The sequence below is a fragment of the Erpetoichthys calabaricus genome, chromosome 11 (genome assembly GCF_900747795.2).
Source record: "Erpetoichthys calabaricus chromosome 11, fErpCal1.3, whole genome shotgun sequence".
In the NCBI taxonomy this organism is placed as follows: Eukaryota; Metazoa; Chordata; class Cladistia; order Polypteriformes; family Polypteridae; genus Erpetoichthys; species Erpetoichthys calabaricus.
The window spans coordinates 80,128,364-80,146,751 of NC_041404.2; the positions used below are offsets into that span (position 1 = coordinate 80,128,364).

The 18,388-nt window shown below is 37.4% G+C and overlaps 1 protein-coding gene across 3 annotated transcripts in view; it reads left to right on the forward strand.

Moving 5' to 3' along the window:
- The window catches only part of avpr2ab (arginine vasopressin receptor 2a, duplicate b), a 147,114-nt gene that overhangs the window by 60,595 nt on the left and 68,131 nt on the right, over nt 1-18,388 (forward strand). For all 3 annotated transcript variants that reach the window (XM_051933645.1, XM_028813410.2, XM_028813408.2), the window contains one exon: nt 17,160-17,331. The gene's annotated coding sequence lies outside the window, so the exon portion shown is untranslated. The remainder of the gene's footprint in view (nt 1-17,159; nt 17,332-18,388) is intronic.

Consider the following 18,388-nt stretch of genomic DNA (forward strand, 5'->3'; position numbering starts at 1 on the left):
TTTAAGTGTAGTGCTTCAGGCACACATTCACACATTTACTCGATGTTCGTGTTTATGCTGACTGTAAATTGGCTGGACTGTCCCCGGGAGGAAAAAGAGCACATCTATACTTCATATAGCCTCCTGTTAAATAAATAATTGTTAGCAAGACCTAATTTCTCTTACAGGATTTAGAGACTTTTACAATAGAAGATGATGACAATGAATGTTGTATTACTGGGGATTTTGAACATAATTGCAGCCTATTAAGGGGAAATGCAGTGAGGTGATGGTTTGCTTCATACACATGTGGTTCCCACCTGCTTGTTAATGAGAGCCTCACTTGCATAGGTGTGTCTCTTGACTGTCATGTTGCTTGTGAGTTAGTTGTTTTGTGCATTTTTGTTCAAAATGAAATGCAGTAAAGATGCTTGAGAAGCATCTGCAAGTGTTTACTGGCACTGCGCAATCTCATTATAAGAGTTCATTGGCATGATAAAAAACATACCACCACCATTTCGTCTTTTCAGTTCCCTTTTGATATTTTTGGTGTATTCTTCCCTTTATATATTGATGCTTGAAACAAGGGGAAAAAGTAATACCACTTGCTTGCTTTTGAGTATCTTCAAATCACAATGCGTTTTAGGTGTGCCTTTTTTTCCCTGCAGCGGCAAACTTATCAGAGAGACACATTCATCCTCCACCACTAATCCAAAAGCCTGTCAACTTTTATTTTTTTAAAGAACAGAATATCCTCTTTCCTTTCAAGAGGAAAGCCAAGTTATTTTTATAAGATACAAAAATTTTCTTGGCTGTGATTCCTCATTCTTTTTCCAGCTCTCCAGTGAATGTTGTTTCTCTTTATGGGCTTCTTACTGTAGATCACGTCCCCTAAATGAGTCCAGTCTGGAGTCATCTAACACACACCAGCCTCCGAGACCCTTAGAGTTGAACTATATTGTTTGTATGTCACCGGAATACAGCTGACACTGACCCGTTGTCCTTGGGGGACACTTCCAGGCTCATCATCTACAGAGGGAAAAGCTTTCCCAACAGACTCTTTAGTGATTTTCATTTTTATTATTACATTATTTTATTGACTTAATTATTTTTTATCATTCAGTTTTTTTTTGCTTATTTTTCTACTTGCTAAAGTATAAATCAGCAGTATAAGCTTTACAGATCAAGGTTACCTTTCTGAGACCTAAAAAAGTTGTGTAAAGTGTAGCGTGCGGCCGGGGCCCTTAACCCTGCCGGAACGCCTCCACACTGGGAGGACTGGGGGAGCAAGCATGGCCAGAGCGTTACTTCCCCAGGGACGCTAGATGGCAACCCCTCTGGGCTGCAGCGGTGCCTTGGAGTCCCACAGGGCTTCATGGGAGTTGGAGTTGGGTGCAGCCCTGTTGGCGCCGCTCACTCCATTCAAGTCAGGAGGCAGAGGACGGAGTTTGCGGGAGAGGAGTGGAGGCGGCAGAAGAGAAGAATAAAGAAAGAAAAAAAGGACATTGTGCTAAAGAAAATAAATGTGTATGTGTGTGTTTTGGACTTCTGTCTGTCTTGTGTCTATCTGTAGCCGGGCTAATCTTCCACAAAAGTAACAGAATAAGCATCCAACATTCAGCATTAAAAATATTTAGTTTCTCACTGTATTTACCCTCAGAATGACAAGGATAAAAATACATTCAATATACAGTAAAATTAAACTATTGTGTCATACAGTAGTTTGGTATTTTAAAGCAAGGTAATGTATGGTTAACATTAAAATTTCACACATCCAGTGATGCCAATGCAGTTTGCAGTCAGGGCACTGCTAATTTGGTGCTTATATTTTATCATTTTTATATGGGTTTTTGCCTGCATGCTCAGATTTCCTACAATATTCAGAAATCATACAAGTTAATTAACAACTCTAAGGAGGCTCAGAATGAGTAGTTGATGGCGAGTGTTTGTCTGAGTGTGCTCTGCGATGGTCTGACATCCCAGTCAGGGCCTGGACCTGCATGCTCCATGTGAAATTCACAACTTGTAACTTTGTAATGGAGAAGCAGTTTTAGAAAATGAGTGAAATGGATGGACTGGTAAAGCCCAATGGGTGAGTGTTCACTATAGAAAATGAATGATGCCGTTTCTGGTGCTGTAAATATAACCTGCCATTCAGACAGCAACTTCACTGCATAACTTTCTCCTATTCACTCTCATTTTAGCCAACATATAGTCATATCTCCCAACATTACTTCAAACGTCGCCTCTTTCAGTCTAACACTCCAAAAGCTATGAAGACAAGTTGCTTGCATAATTGTCTAAACTACTAAACTTTTTTTTTGTCAATGTCTTCCTGACAGAGCTTTCTGAAGATGAGTAAAAACAGTTTCATTATATTTCAGCTAGAGCATGAAAGCTTAGGTCTTAATGAAACAAGCCACTTAACTCTGCATGGTTCACAAACACAGACACAGAGAAATGAGAAAATTGCTTGAAGATGTTGAAATAAAGAACAATGGAAAAAATGAGCTGGAAAGATGAAAAGCAGAAGACACCTGATGGAAATGATAAAGAGGCAAAGGAAAAGCCAGGAAGGGTACAGTATGAGGGAAGAAGGAAAAGGTGCAATTGATTGAATAATGGAAGGAAAGTCCTGAAACATGGATATCGACAGAGATTCAGAATAGATGCTACATGCTAGAATGAACAGGAGCTGCCACAGGAAGGAGCATCTCAGAATTTTGTCTGATTTGTTTTTCTTTTGTTCATGATTTCCAGGATGTTCTGCCTTGCGACCATCACTTCCACACTACTCCAGATGAGATGACATGCTGGGAGCATGCACTGATAGCGCGTTGCTTGACAGCAGATGAATAAAGATAATATAAACATTTCATTTTGGAAGTTCTCTTTTAACATAGATTGCAGAGACGGCAAACATACATTCTGTTCTGTTCTGTTCCATTTTGCACCGTGCTTCATGCAAAAACAATATGATTTATGGGACTGAGAGCTGAAAGCATTCAGAAACAACAGTGAGTCAAACAACATGTTGTTCACTTATGATAATGTCTCCTTCTAAAACTGAACAATGCTTAAAAATATGACTTGAAGCATAATGTTTGGAATTTTTAAAAATACTTAAGAGAAATTCAATATTCACTTGTGTGAAGGAAAGCTGTCACCCTAGTAACACAGAGAAGGAGAAGGCTTTCTGATTTAGTTTAATAGTAAAGCATACACACGAGAGGGAAGAATGTCATTGCCTAGCCTCTTAAAGGATAAGTTCAATATTTTTCAGATGGAAGTTATTGTAATATACATTTATTTGCAATGGGAATTGTGTTCTTAGGTGAAGCATTTTGTATACATTTTTTTAAAATTTTATACCTGTTTTTATAGCCTAAAATGAGATATATGGGGTATCAGTGCAAATGTCAAGAAATATGAAAAACATTTGTTTTTAGGTAGCAAAGGATTAAACATACAGTAACATGTTTATGAAATATTGCTATGACAAAAAATTAAGTTATGGACTATTTTGTCCGGGTTAAGCACACATTTCCATCCAGTTTTGTGCTTAATGCTAGCATCATAGGTGGAATTTTCATGTAAATAATCAAGTAGAACAGCACCAAAACTCTTTATTGCAGTGAAATGTAGAACCATATATATAGTATTGGCAATGGGAAGGTGATTTACTAGTAAATTGAATGCTGTAAACTGTAAATGAGCAGTTCTCGTGCAGGAGGGCATGCTTCAGTGATCTAGCATCTTGGAGTTTGAATCTCATGCCTGGTTCTTCTTATGGAATTTGCAAGTTCTTCCCAGACAGAAAGTACGGTTTCCTCACACATCTCCACATACACAAAACCAAACATACAACACTGAATATTCAGTTTTGTACAAGGGAAAAACATAAAATGTAGGAAATAAATAAAAGTACTTAGATGTTGGCAAACAAATTCAAAAAGACACTGTAAGAACTTGCCACTGCCTTATTTTTATCTAGGCAATACACTTCACTGTAATAAAATTAAAACTACATAAAGGCTGATGCATGATACTGCTAGCTTAAAACCACACATAACCAAAGGCAGATCTTAAACCTCTGAAATTAGCAGAACTAGTAGCTGCAATACTAAGAAACCAAATAAGAAACCTCACCACAGACAAAAATGCTACTTCTGAGAGTCACAGGCAGTGAGTGCACTTGCATGTGTTTTAATAACTCAGAGAAACTTGATTTCTAAAATGCAGGTTAAATATATATATATATATATATATATATATATATATATATATATATATATATATATATATATCAGGGACTACGAGGGGCACACCATCTCCCAAACCTGACATAGACAGACACAGGTACAAGTCTCTGTAACACACAATGCTTTGTTTTTGCTGTGGGAAACTCTTCCCAAACATTTCCCACCTAAACAACACTATACAAAACCAAAATGAAATAAAGCACATAGCAATTCTTTTTTTTTCTCTCCTTCCACCTCCATTCCTCCTCCAGCAAACTTCGTACCTCTTCCTCCTGACTCTGGCTCCCGGAGTAGTGGCAGGAAGCTCCTTTGAAGTAATCCCCGGAAGTACTTTCAGTGTCCTGAAAGCTTGGCCTGGGAGCACTTCCAAGTAAGGCTGGATCCCCATGAAGTAAGACTCCCCAATTCCTGCACCCACGGCACCCATCTGGGCTGAGTCAAAGAATTCCAATTCCCATGTTGCCCTATGGGAAACCATGGCACTGCTGCAACTCAGGGGTGCTGCCATCTGGCTTTCTGGGGGAGGCAGCACTCTAAAGAAGCTGTCTTTCTTTATCCTTCTACCGCTTGGACATTACACAGACACAAAAGAAAAGGGATTTTATTTATATTTGCCTCAGTGCTATTTAAATTCATTTTAATCTACAAAGAGAGGCACAGTATTTTTTACATGTATGAAAAAAATGCTTAACTTAAAAAGCTTAAAAAGCCAATGTTCCATGGCAAATTAATGCATACCAAGATTGTGAAAAATAACTGACCTGAAAAAACAACAGATTTATCCTGTAATAGGACATTCCTGTCCATTCTATGTTAATTTATTTGACCTTTGGTCTTCACAAAATCTTCTGGCTGCCTGGATTAACTCCAACTGCTAAGACAGGCTTTCATCCTCTTTTAATAGAACCTACTGTCTCTTTGCTTGTTCACTGTTCCTCATGGTTTCCTGTCTCTTTAACCACCATAGCGCACCCCTCTCATCTTTTTTTTAAAGAAATCATGCCCTTTTCCTGATTTACTGCATGCCTCCAGCTTGCAGTATGATACAGTTCAGCCTCTGAGTGCAGAGGGGCACGCTGCCAAATGTGCAATTGGCTAGGCTCTGTAACACTTTATTTTAATTTCATTTATTTCTAAACTGTCACATTATCAGAGGGTTTTCCAATTTCCTCTCATTTCTTAAAGACATCCATGTTAAGATTACATGTGACTTGCAACGAAATGCCATCCCATCTAGGATTATTTTTTCTCCCTAGAGCCCAGAGCCGCTAGGATAAGTGACTCCCTTCAGCCCCAGAAAAGAATAATGGAGTTCATAAAATGAAAGGAGAGACAGATATTTAAGAAGGTGTCTACTACCACCTAGCTGTGGCTGATTTCACCTGTGGTGGCCTGATAGCTTTAAGGTCAGGTTTTTATTTTTATTTTTTTTTATTGTGACTCTATTCTGCCATGTACAACCACCCTCTTTTGAATTGGTCAGGTTTGGATATATATTGGAGAAATCCTTAACATTTCCCCTTTGTAATTTTCAAATCTATGTAGTTATGTCTGCAAGTCAGTCAATTCTTACTATTATTCAAACAGCTTGGGTTCTTGGGCCCTTCCTTTTACTTATTATTTGCTTGTCATTTCTGTAATTTTTATTATACAACACTAATTACATAACAGTCAAATTATATTTATTTTGAAACTAAATTGGAGCTCAAATGGTTTCATTGCTCTAGGTTTGAGAACTAAGAAACTTCATAAAATCTGTGTTTTTTGAAGTGATTTTTTGATTCTCGCATTACCATTTTCTCTCGTGTTGTTGTTCATGCTTTTGATTCTCACTGTGTATGACTCTTGGTCTGTTCCTTTGATTATTTTTATGGATTACAGAAATTATGAATAAAAGAAATTGTTTTGCTTTCCAACATGCATCTTTTCAAGTTGGTTTATTTAAATCTGTACTGTAATCAATAAAATATTGCAGGCATCACATCATAGCTGCTCTCTTTTAATAGCAAACTTCCATGATTTGGATTTTTTTTAAATGAAGAAGGAATTTATGTACTTACTTTGTGCTATTTTATTTAGCTATTTTTTAAATTATATATTTTTAGCTGCCATTTTGTTTCTCATGGGCACTGGCATTTTGTGTTTCAGAGAGTATTTTGTTATTGCCAATGACTTATTGTATTAAATGACTAGTAGTTAAGACAAAGGACGTCATCACCAAAACTGTTTAAAATTGGCAATGTGAACTTCCTGGCAAACAAGTGTGTGGATAATTTGCAAAACCTTTTGCAATGCAATTAGCTCAGATATTTTGGAAGGAGTTTTTTCTAGAATTTTTTAACAATGGTTTTTGGTTATTGTTTTGTGTTTGACGATCAGTTGAACTGAAATTTTGGTTTTTGACTTTGCACCGTATTTTTGACTACATTTTTACCTCTCCTCATTTCCTGGTCTATCTTACTCCTGGTTGGTGCCCTTTCATCATCACTGGTGCAACAGAAGCCTGTCAGTAAGGGACTGTACTCTATACTCTGTACAAATGCCTTGTCAGCATGCCCTTGACCTTAGATTCCCTTTGTTGCTATCAACTTGAGTGTTTATATTTTTGTCTTTAATACTCCCAAATGCAGTTTGCAGATGATAAGGTGAGTGCTGGTGAATATTGGTGATTTTTAAATCAAAGTAACCATTAACTCAAGTAAGTAGCGAGGCTGCTGTTTGATATTTGAAAACAGAGGTGCTAAATGCTATATAACAATATTTTCGCTGATTTTTTTATTTTCAATATGTCTGGAACCACAAAAAGTAAGCACCACAGTGTTAAGGGATTCTGTTTTCTATTACTAAAGCAACATAAAGGTAAATTAGCATGGAACTGCTTAGGAAGTGTCCACGTTCCAGATTAAGGTCATTTGTCCACAGTAAGGGACTTAATATCTGTCACCTGCCCACCTGGCTTTGGTTACTTTATTTTGTAATTGGCGCTCTAAAGTAGGACTAAAAAGTGTCTGCACAATTAGAAGACTGTTAGGTAAGTCACTACCTTGGTATCATATGCGAGACTGACACGTAGTCTAACCATGTACCAGCTGTGTTTCAAATGTAAGTGAATAGAAGTAATTGTAGAAGTAGGAGAATTATTGTCACATGTCCATAGTACAGTGAAATTCTTGCTTTTATGTCTGATTTACATGTCACAACTCTGTTATAAAACTGCAAATTAAGAAAAAAATGGCAGAATGTGTAAAAGACTAAGCCAGTTCTGTAAGTGGATGTTGGGATGGGTATTACAAAGCATTATTAGGTCATGTGATTTATTTTTCAAGTTCTTTATAATTATGGCATTGCTGTATATACCATTTTTTTAACAAAAGGAGTTTCTGAGTTCTTTACAAAAGTAAAATTTGATTTAAACCTTAACCACCCATCCATCAATTAATTTTCAACTCTGCCTTTCCTTGGGTCTTGTTTATAAAACACTAGCTAACATAGCTGAAATACCCGGCGTTGCCCGGGAGGAAAATAAAGTGTTTTTTTTAGTTGTTTGAGAAAAATATAATTAAAAAAAAACCACAACTTTAAAAATAAAAATAAATTAACAAACAATGAAGACACACTAACGTCCTTGTCTTATGGGCTTGTATGTACAGTATGTTATCATCCAGTTGATGCTCGGAACCGGCCAACTCTTTGTAATTTCAAAAGCAACAGGGGCGCGGTGGTGCTCAAACATAAAGAATGCTGGCAGTCACCTCCAGTTCGCTCTCTGGTGGTCATTCTGAGTGTGAACTGGATGATAACATGCATAGAAGACCACAAGATCACCCCCGCCCTACCCAGAAGGGAGTGGGTTAGGGTTGATTTCACCCTACAGTATTTGTAGTCGACCAATGAGAAACATGTGTACCAAGTTTCATGAAAATCACTAAAGCCGTTCGGAAGTGATACTGGAACATACATACATACACACACACACACATACGCATTGACTTTTATATATATAGATTTTGTGGATTCAAGCGTGAAAATATATGCATGCCAAAAAACAAGATGCATGCTCCAAAAAATAAATCGGATTTATGAAACCTTGCATATACACCTTTGCACGCAATTTACCTTTGTAAAACATAATCGTCTTGTAAATGTGCAGACACAAACACCCCCTTGAACCTGCCCAGTTCCCACCTTGAAACTACCATGCATGGTCCATGCTAATGAACATCATACATATGCAGTGACGATGCTGTGGGCCTTTACTGGCAGACAGAACAGCCTCTCACAAGATGCATCAAGTAGTGTGAGATAGAGGAAAAGAACTTTTATTTGATGGCTTAAGCACAGGTATCACCGACAAGCACAAATATATTGAATGACAACATGTGCCTGCTGCTGTACCGTACACAAAAAAAAGGTTTGATCTCAAACGACAAAACACATCCCTCATCAGTGGCAGAATTTGCATGTAACGGGAGGAGTAGTTAGTACGTGTACACTCTCTGATTTCATTCTGTGAATAGCATCTGTAATTGGAGATACCTTATTATTCCACAGCAGCCCAGACATTTGTCAATTTCAGCATCACAGATTGCTTGTGCTGTATGTTACAGGAATGAAACTGCTTACAATTAACAAAGGCAGCTTAATTCTTGCTAGGTGCCCTTGCCGGAATATGTTTTATTATATTAGAAAAACTAGACAGAACTTTTCTGATGAACTGTACACCTACACTATAAGGAAACTGAATGTAGCACCTCATTGGTCTGTGTATGGCTTCCAGCACAGTAGTCATGATAGGAGCTGAAGCTTGGTTGAGATATTCCTGTCCTGTTGCTCAGTTTCCACTGGTAATGGCCTGTTGCCAAAACATCAACCATTGTGAAAAGGTAGAGCCTGATTTCAGGCAGTCTGTCTTTCTAATGCCAGAGACAACTCAGCACATAGTTCTAAGAGAAAGGCTCTTGGAAGAATAAATCGGCTCATAAGCCAGTCATCATCATGGGCAAAAAAGTCCCTTAAAGCTCATTCCCTTTGTATATGTCTTCAAGTAGCACCAAACATGCCATGTTGTGCCAGACCATTAGACTATGCATAGGCTGTGATTTGTAGCTTTATGTAAGCAGGGAGTGAATCACACTTGTGTTTTTACTTCATGCAATTATTGTCAAAAAGTGGCTTCCAATCCTGAAAGGTAACAACAGGTAGCTGATATAAATTGTGGAAAACACAAATAAATTGTTCAGTGGGAACATGCAGCACTGGCCCTCTTAAAAGGCAACTCCAATAGAGTCTATACATCATATTCATCACTTTTAAGGCTTAATGTTTGTCACATCAGTGCATATTATAATAACAGTTTGGTGATATGAATTATTACACGTGACTCATCTTTTAGCTGGTTTGGCTGCATTTGCCTAGTTTCCCCAAAATGTTGCGTATGGAAGGGTTACAGTTGCTGTAAATATACACAAGTTCTCCCTTAAGTTTTCTTTAATAAATACCAACTGTTGCATGGAAAGTTGTGTTATGTACATTTTGGGCCTCTGTTTGTGCAGACGCAAGCTTTATAAATTCCTGGTGAGAGTCACAATTACAAGAACTTAAGAATCAATAAAATACAGTTTTTAATCAAATATATTTTTAAAAGGGATTTGATGAATTAGGGCAGGAGATTGGAATCATCCTTTAAACCTTTTATTTTGCAATAGCTTCATACTTTGTGTTAAGAGTGTGCAATATATCGCATTCTCTCCAGGGAAACACAGATTACAGTTTCTTGTAGGCACTCTTCATTAGATCTTTATTCTTTTTATTCTTCAGCAATGCAATTAGTTACCCTTTAATTTCAAGCAGTTGCTTTACCAGGGATAGATTTGTTTTGCACCTATCATGGTTGTCCTCGGCAAAGTGCTCAAATTTGAGGCATCCAATTGAGTCAAATCCATGGGAGGCTTATATAGAAGATTATAACATGTGGCCATACACACACAGGATCTGACTTCTCATCATTTGTAAAGGTCTCTCTTGCAGCTTGCACCACGTCCAAGGGCTCCTTATGTTTGGGCTACAAGTTATTTTTTTTCTTGGTAGATGGTGCTACAGCATGAAAGCTCAGAACATAAACAGTTTTAATGCCTATGCAATATGTGCCTAGAATATCTAAACTTACTCTTACCATTACTTCTAAATTCTGTACTGCACTCTATATGGTTACTGTCACCTCTTTTATGTTATTAAAAACATAAATAACACATTGAATTTACTGCTTAAGTTCAGAAAATAAAAATTGATTCTGAACTTAGAAAATCTCTTCTGCATGCTTTGCAGAAAACAGACATTTTTAAATTTGTAAAACTGTTCTTGACTCTAGAAGGCAGCAGAACAGTCCTGAGCTCAGTATCACATCTCATTGGTTGTCACTGATACAGAAGCAATGAGATTTTGCATATGGAAATGACCGCATTCCCTGCAGAGTAGATTTGCGTGAAGATGGTGGCCACGTAGAAGAGGTGTGACATGAGCAGACATAAGCAGATGAGGGAGACAGAGTTAAAAAATAAAACAGAAAATGTGTTTGGTGGTGATATGGTAGCACTACTCATGGTGTTCAAGTCCCAGGTATGGAGTTTACGTGTTCGCCAAGTGTCTGCTTGGGTTTCCTCCATGAAGGTTAGGTGGATTGGCACTGCTAAACTGGCCCTGATGTATATATGTGAGTGAAGTGTGTGTGTGATCACCTTGCAATGGGCCAGGAATTGTTACTGCCTTGCTCACATTACTTGCTGAGATTGGCTCCAGCTTCCCTGTAATCCTGCTCTGGATAACTGGATGGATGGATGTAATTGCAGATGAGGAAGTGCAGAATGTACAGTAATAAGGATCGGGATATGAAAAGGAAGGGGTTATCAATAGTAGCAAATGACAGGCATGGGAGACAGGAGACCAGTCAGTGTCAGGGGTGCTTCCTTGTTTCCTTGTGGTAGCATTGTTTCACAGCATTTAGAAAATTGTATTGCTTTCCTGAACTCATTTAAAAGTAAAAATGTTCCAAAAATGAATAATGAAATTGCTCTTATTTGGTAAATTAAAACAAGGAAAGATTTTCTCCGTGATGATCTTTACAATTCTATACTCTGCAGCAGAGCTGCACATACAATGTTTAATAAACAGGATGTCTGCAGTGATGCAACTGGTTTATTGCTTGTAAGATGTTGAACCTAGAAAAGCAAGATAAAATGGTTTAGACAATTAAAAATACATGTAAAACAGCTGTATTTTTATCAAACACTCATTAATGTTAATTCATTTGCTGCCATTTAAACCGAACCATGGTAAAGAAAAAAGACAAGATAACACTTTTATGTAGCCCTTTTTATTATTTTACTTCATCAAGGATACAGCCGCCGGGTAATTGTTAAGGCAGGACTTGTTTGTTAGATTATTATGTCTAATTTCTGTTTTGAATTGAATCTTCAATGCAAATTTGAAAAAATGCCAAAGGCAAACAAAAGAAGACAGTAAGGATGCAGAAAATGTTTGTGTTACAAAACTGCAGAACGAAACATAGTTCATATTAAATTGTTGGATATCTTTTTTTCTTAAAGCAAGATATTATAATCAAACATTGCCAGGGAACACTGTTCTTCATGGAGCATAAGGGCAAAAAAAATGAATTGCATTTTGCCAGGCAGAAACGTAATGTGCAAAAAATAAACTTCAGAGAAAACAAGGGCCTCACATGTTTTAAAGTCCTAAATAAAACTTTTAAAAGTCTACTATGATGTAAGGAATGCAGATAATTACTAATAAAATGTAACCATTACTGAAAACAGACACTTTTAAAATGATTTTTATAACGTATAGAAATTCTTAGATTAAATCCAAGTATATACAGTATATATTCATGCCTAAGCATAAAGGGGAGTAATGGCAGAGTAGAAACAATGAGCACTACACTCGTAAACACAATGGTTCTTTAATGGCACTTTACTGGGTTGTGTGGTTCCTCGTAAAGCCATTGCTTGGCAAAGAACCGTTTCATAGTTGGCAGGGCTCTTAGAAAATGAAATTGGTTCTTTGGACTTTGAATATGTTCCTAATATGTGGACAAAGCAGAAATCTTTAATGTGTAGTAGATGACCTAGAAGGATACCAACAGATCAAGAAAACCTGAATTTGGGTTGTGAGATTGTATGCAGGGAGAGTCATTTTAAAATTATGAAGCCTTTGTTCTTTCACATATCGGTAACACTTCAGTTTACGTAGCGCAAAAATGCATCTGTTACTCATTTACTCTTTTATATCAAGACCATAACAATGGCTTCTTTGGGTCTTAATCCAGGATAAGTGTCTGTGTGTCAGTCCAGTTGCTATGTCTCAGTCATTCCAAAGGATGGTACATCATAAACATTTTTAGTAACAAAATGAATTGTGTTTATCATTCCAGCAGATGGCACATCACAAACATTAACACTGCTTTTACGAATGCCATACCAACACATTGTATGGTGCGCTGCAAATGTTAACGTGGAGATCTGCGCTGATTATTTACATTTCGACCTGTCTTAGATGAGTGGCACAGCTGGTTGCACTTATAAAGCATCAGTAAATATCTCATTAATTTCTGTGCAGTGCAGCATATTTAGAGCTTTTGATAGACTGGAAAATGACTCATGAACATAGAGGATTTTCAGATATTATGCTGAAATATGCAATATTTCAAAAGATATTCAAAAGAAATATGTCTCATTTAAGCAACTTCTGACTATTCCAGAATGAACTTATTTTAGTAGGCCATATTGGACAGATGAATGAGCATTTTACTGATGTTTTGTAAATGTTATGATCACCAAAAGTAGCCTTTGTTAAGGTTATGAGTTCATGAGTAATAGATGCATTTTTATAGTACGCAAACTAAAGTGTTACCCACATACATGTTATCATCTATTTCTTGTGATTTACAGAGCCTATTGTGGATCTAAATGAAATATTCTTTCTGCAACCTTCATGTGGATGATTTCTTTGGGAATAAAACATAGTTCCCTTTGACAGCATTCTAAAGAACCATTTTGGCACTTTTATTTTTAAAAGGGCCTCATATGCTGTTTTTTATTATACCACTACAGTGGTATCTATTTTCATTAATCTTAATTTTAAGGAAATTCATGTATACTTTGAAATTAGAAAAATCTGAATATGACTACCTGAATGTAACATATATCATATACTGCTGTTGATATTCACAAACAAGATTTTAATGTGAAATAAGTTCAGACATGATCCGTTATACTAAACAAATCATGACCAATTATTACCACTCAGTGAATAATAGTGCTAACCCAATACAAATGATTATGACATGGACAGTGAAAAGATGCATTTTCTCTTGGTCTTAGATAGATAGATAGATAGATAGATAGATAGATAGATAGATAGATAGATAGATAGATAGATAGATAGATAGATAGATAGATAGATAGATAGATAGATAGATAGGCACTATATACAATGATAGATAGTGTGACCTGTAGAGTGAGTCACTGAGCCCCCAAATCCTCCAACACACCAACACCAACATCAGTCCCAGTTCAAATAATAATTTATTTTAACAAATACCTTTACAGGTAATGCACAAACATTGCATAATTCCTCCTATTCTCTTCCTTCCTTCCTTCCTCCCTTCCTTCCTTCCTTCCTTCCTTCCTTCCTTCCACTACTCTAGGCAAGTATTGTCTAGCTTCTCTTCTGACTCACCTGGATAAAGTCGAGTGGTTTCCTTTATGCCAGATCCAGGAGTACTTCCAATGTTAGCACACTACAGGCTGGAAGCAATTCTGGGTCTGGCGGAAATTCCTTAAAGTGGGGATGATGTGTGCCTGCATCTCCGCCGGTGGCACACATGGAACACTGCAGGGCTGTCTAACAGGACTGCAGCTCCCAGCCTGCCCTCTGGGTATCGATGCAGTGACCATTAGATAGATAGATAGATAGATAGATAGATAGATAGATAGATAGATAGATAGATAGATAGATAGATAGATAGATAGATAGATAGATAGATAGATAGATAGATAGATAGATAGATAGATAGATAGATAGATAGATAGATAGATCCATCAAGTCTTCATCTCCTCTTTGGCACTCATTGCTAACCCCACTTTCAGATACTGTATCAAGAGGAGCTGCACCAAAGAAGATGTCATTGGTTTACAAAATTAAAGAATGTTTTCATAATAATGAGATTGACAGGCTAACAAGACAGAACATGGTCGAAAAGGTCAATTATATAACTTATTAGTACCATTTAACACCCCAAGAAATAAGTGAACATATGGTCATAAATACAGGTGTCATTTCTGAAATCTAAAAAAGTTATACAAGAATGTACCAATGCATTAAGTAGTCAAGAAGCACAGGAATCTTGAGCCCAGAAAAGTCACAGAAATGAAAAAAAAATGTGAGGCAGGAGCATAGCAGGATGCTTGAAGAAGAGTGAGGGAATCTTCATCATTGTGATCCCAGCAGTATTTTTGATGGTCAAGGGTCTAATACAGTAACAATATTTTTCGGAAGGAGGTACTATATATCCATTCAGTATATTTAATCAAAGATGAGGTAATAACTGGCAATCGAGGACTTAGTGTTTCTCAGCAAAATAAAAAAAATGTCATTGCTGTAGTAATGTCAGACATTTGCAGCAGAATCGGTTTGATTGGTACACAAATCATCCTATAAAGAAGTTAATAACAATCACAGTGCTCATTCCCAACAGATAAGCAAAGGCATGGATATGCATCTGCAACTATTTTATGTAATTTATAACATTAATGAATGGCTAAAGAAAAAAATATATATCTCTGTTTTATTTCATTTACCAGCAGTGCAAACACTGTTAGCAAGGGTTACCATCCTCAGCACCTAAACCCCAAGGTGTATGGCCAACAGCCTGTTAAAACACACCAGCAGATAAGAAATTGATGTAAGGTGACTCTCAGATAATTACAGCTCCTTTATAACTAAAAAGTGAATGTAGGGCAGGAGGATAACCACACATGGCAGGCGTGGCAAAAAGGGGTGTCCGAAGCAACCTCCTACTAAACAGATCTGATTAGCCAAGTGTAGCTGAAAAGACAAGCCTAGTCCCCGACCCTGAATGATTTAGTAACTGAGAAGAGGATACAACTCTTTTTGTGTTGTTATAAAACCTTACATACACATTTAAAGCCTTGGTTCTGACACTTCCTGTCCTGCAAGACCACTAAATCCATGTCTGTTAAAAGGGCATGCTTGCAGAGAGCTTTGTAAGAAAATCAGGTAGTGGTGCTGCTCTCGCATTTCTGTATTTATGAACATGGCAACATGGCTTTAAGCAACTATTAAGAACAATAGACATGCTGCAGCATGACCCAGCCAAATCAAGAAAGTTCATCATTGGTTTAATTTAAGGACCTAGCAGCTAAAAATAGCCAAAGAATTGTAGAAGTAACAGAGAGCTGATATGAACGTGAAAGGCGAAGTATCTACCAAAATAAAAGTGTAAAAGAGAGTGCACTGCTTCGATAGTCTGACACATTTCCTTCAGAGGCTGAGCAGCTGCGGCAGATCAAAGCGGAAGAGTATTCAGTGTCACAGCCTCTTAGCACCTAAACCATGGGTTGATCCAAGTTGAAGTGGTTTATTCTCTGCGAATTGATAACTGTGGTGTGAGTGGTCCAGGGCTACCTTTACCACCCCGTCAAAGCAAAAACTTCCACAGACAACGGATGTGTGGATGGACAGAACTCTTACAGTCATGAATTTCCAGCAGTGAAGGCAGTGTCCCCATTGGTGAGCACAGCAGCCATAGATATGAAGATTTAAACAGCCCTGCAGTCAATAATTAACTCCTCTATTGACTGAACTTCATTGCCTACCAAACAGGTTCAAATTCCAGATCAAAAAAATAAATATATAAAACAGCACAGATCCTGCAGTTGTCCTGCATTCACCTACTTTGAAATGAACCGCAATTCCAGGCCACGTGACATCATTTTCTATAAATAAAAACCTTACAGCAAGGAGAGAGAATGTGTAGCAGATGTATCGGGTCCACACTGATTCTGACTCTTTCATTATTGAAAGCAAATACATAAGGAGAAACTTTTATCTTTTTCCTTACCCAGAAATCTTCATTTTATTCAGCTTGCTTTTTTTAACCTTGTAGCTAGCAAGGTTTTAAGGAAGCTGGACCTTTTCCTTGGTTCCCACATGGTTCAGCCAGCCATTTACAAGTCAGTTAACCTAACCTGTATGTCACTAGGATATTCAGGGTCACCAGAGTACCCAGAGGATGCTGGGAGAATGACCAAACTTGACAAAGATAGTGACCAGTCTGGCACTTGAACCCAAAGACAGAGGCGTAGCTAGGGTTTTCAGCGCCCGGGGACAACTGAAGTTTTTGCGCCCTCTCCTGTTTGCCAAAATGCAATGGGGAAGGGAAATTTGGCGCCCCCTGGATGCTGTGCCCGGGGACAGATGTTCCCCCCTTGCCCCCTCGAGCTACACCACTGCCCAAAGATTTGAAGCTATAAGGCAAAAGTTATAAGGCCCTGCTTTTCTTAATGTTACTTATATCAGCACAGTTTCATTGTTTTGCAAAAAAACTTGTATTAGAAAGCATTTTAGATGGATTCATGAGTTTATGTCTCGGGTCCTCCCTGTGTGGAGTGCTTTGAGTATTGAGAAAAAGCTTGATATAAATATAAAGAATTATTATTAGTAGTGGTGGTAGTAGTAGTAGTAGTAGTAGTAGTAGTAGTAGTAGTAGTAGTAGTAGTGTTATTATTATTATTATTATTATTATTATTATTCAGAAAAGTGATTCCTGGAATAGTTTAGAAAAATACATGAGATTCTTCTGCCTAAATATCTTCTTTTTTTCAGGCACCAGCTTATTGTGTACAGACTTTGTTGGACCTTCAACTCCTCTTGAGAACGCAATTTAAGTGAGAGCAAAGAATTTGTGCCAATGCCAGGAGATGTGAATAGCTACTGGCACTAATGAAATGAGGATTCGGGGAACTGGACAACACAGGACACAGACAACAGGCTGAAGGTCAGTAAATCAAAAGTAGGAGGTAAGAATAATATTAGGGACATGCAAAAAGGACAAAAGACAAATTGAGACCAATAATGTTGCTACAGCTAGGTAAAAATTAAAATACTGTAGAAGGCTGAAACACAAAATTAAAATTAGTAGAGAGAACTAAATAACTCGGACTTGTAGTTATATGTCTGTAGATATGGAAAGCATCTCCTAATGAATGAGGCTATAATGGGCTTTAGAAGACAGCAGACTAACTGCATAAATGCAAGCCAGAAACTAAGGACAACTTCAATGGCAGAAAGTGCAAAGTTCCATGAACCACTATGGATAGTAATTGTGAAAGCCATATTTCAAATATGCGTGCTTGGAGTTCAAGGTAACTTTTGTGGACAAGACAGCAAACATGTGAATTTCCCCTTGGGATTAATAAAGTATCTATCTATCTATCTATCTATCTATCTATCTATCTATCTATCTATCTATCTATCTATCTATCTATCTATCTATCTATCTATCTATCTATCTATCTATCTATCATGAGGCTTGAAGGCTTCCAGCACAAAAGTACAGACCCAATGCTTGACTTGAGTTTACCTCGAGGACTTCAGACTTACTTGGGACTTTTCTCTTATTGCTTGAGACATGCTTGTTACTTGGGGTTTATGACTTGAGACTTGCTTGTACTTGCAAAACTGGGACTTGGTCCCACCTCTGGGAGACAGTGTAGCAAGTAAAAAAAAAACAGGGTGAAATTGAAATTGAAAAATCAACTGAGTAGAGCTTAAGGTTAAGGAGAGCAAGAAGACCTCTTACAAACACAAGGAAAGGTAAATAAGCGATATATGTGACCTAACTTGAGGACCTTTTACATCCCTAAAAACTATTGTTCAAGAGGACTGAAGGAGGCCAAAGCCCTTATTTATCACGTGAACCCAATGCAAAGAGTATGCACAGTCATCAACCAAAACATATTTGAACTTGTTGTGGCCTGTTTGATAAGAGCATTTATAGTCTCCTAGTCAGTAAGTAACAGCGTTTCGTCAATGTCGCATAGTTAACACTGTCA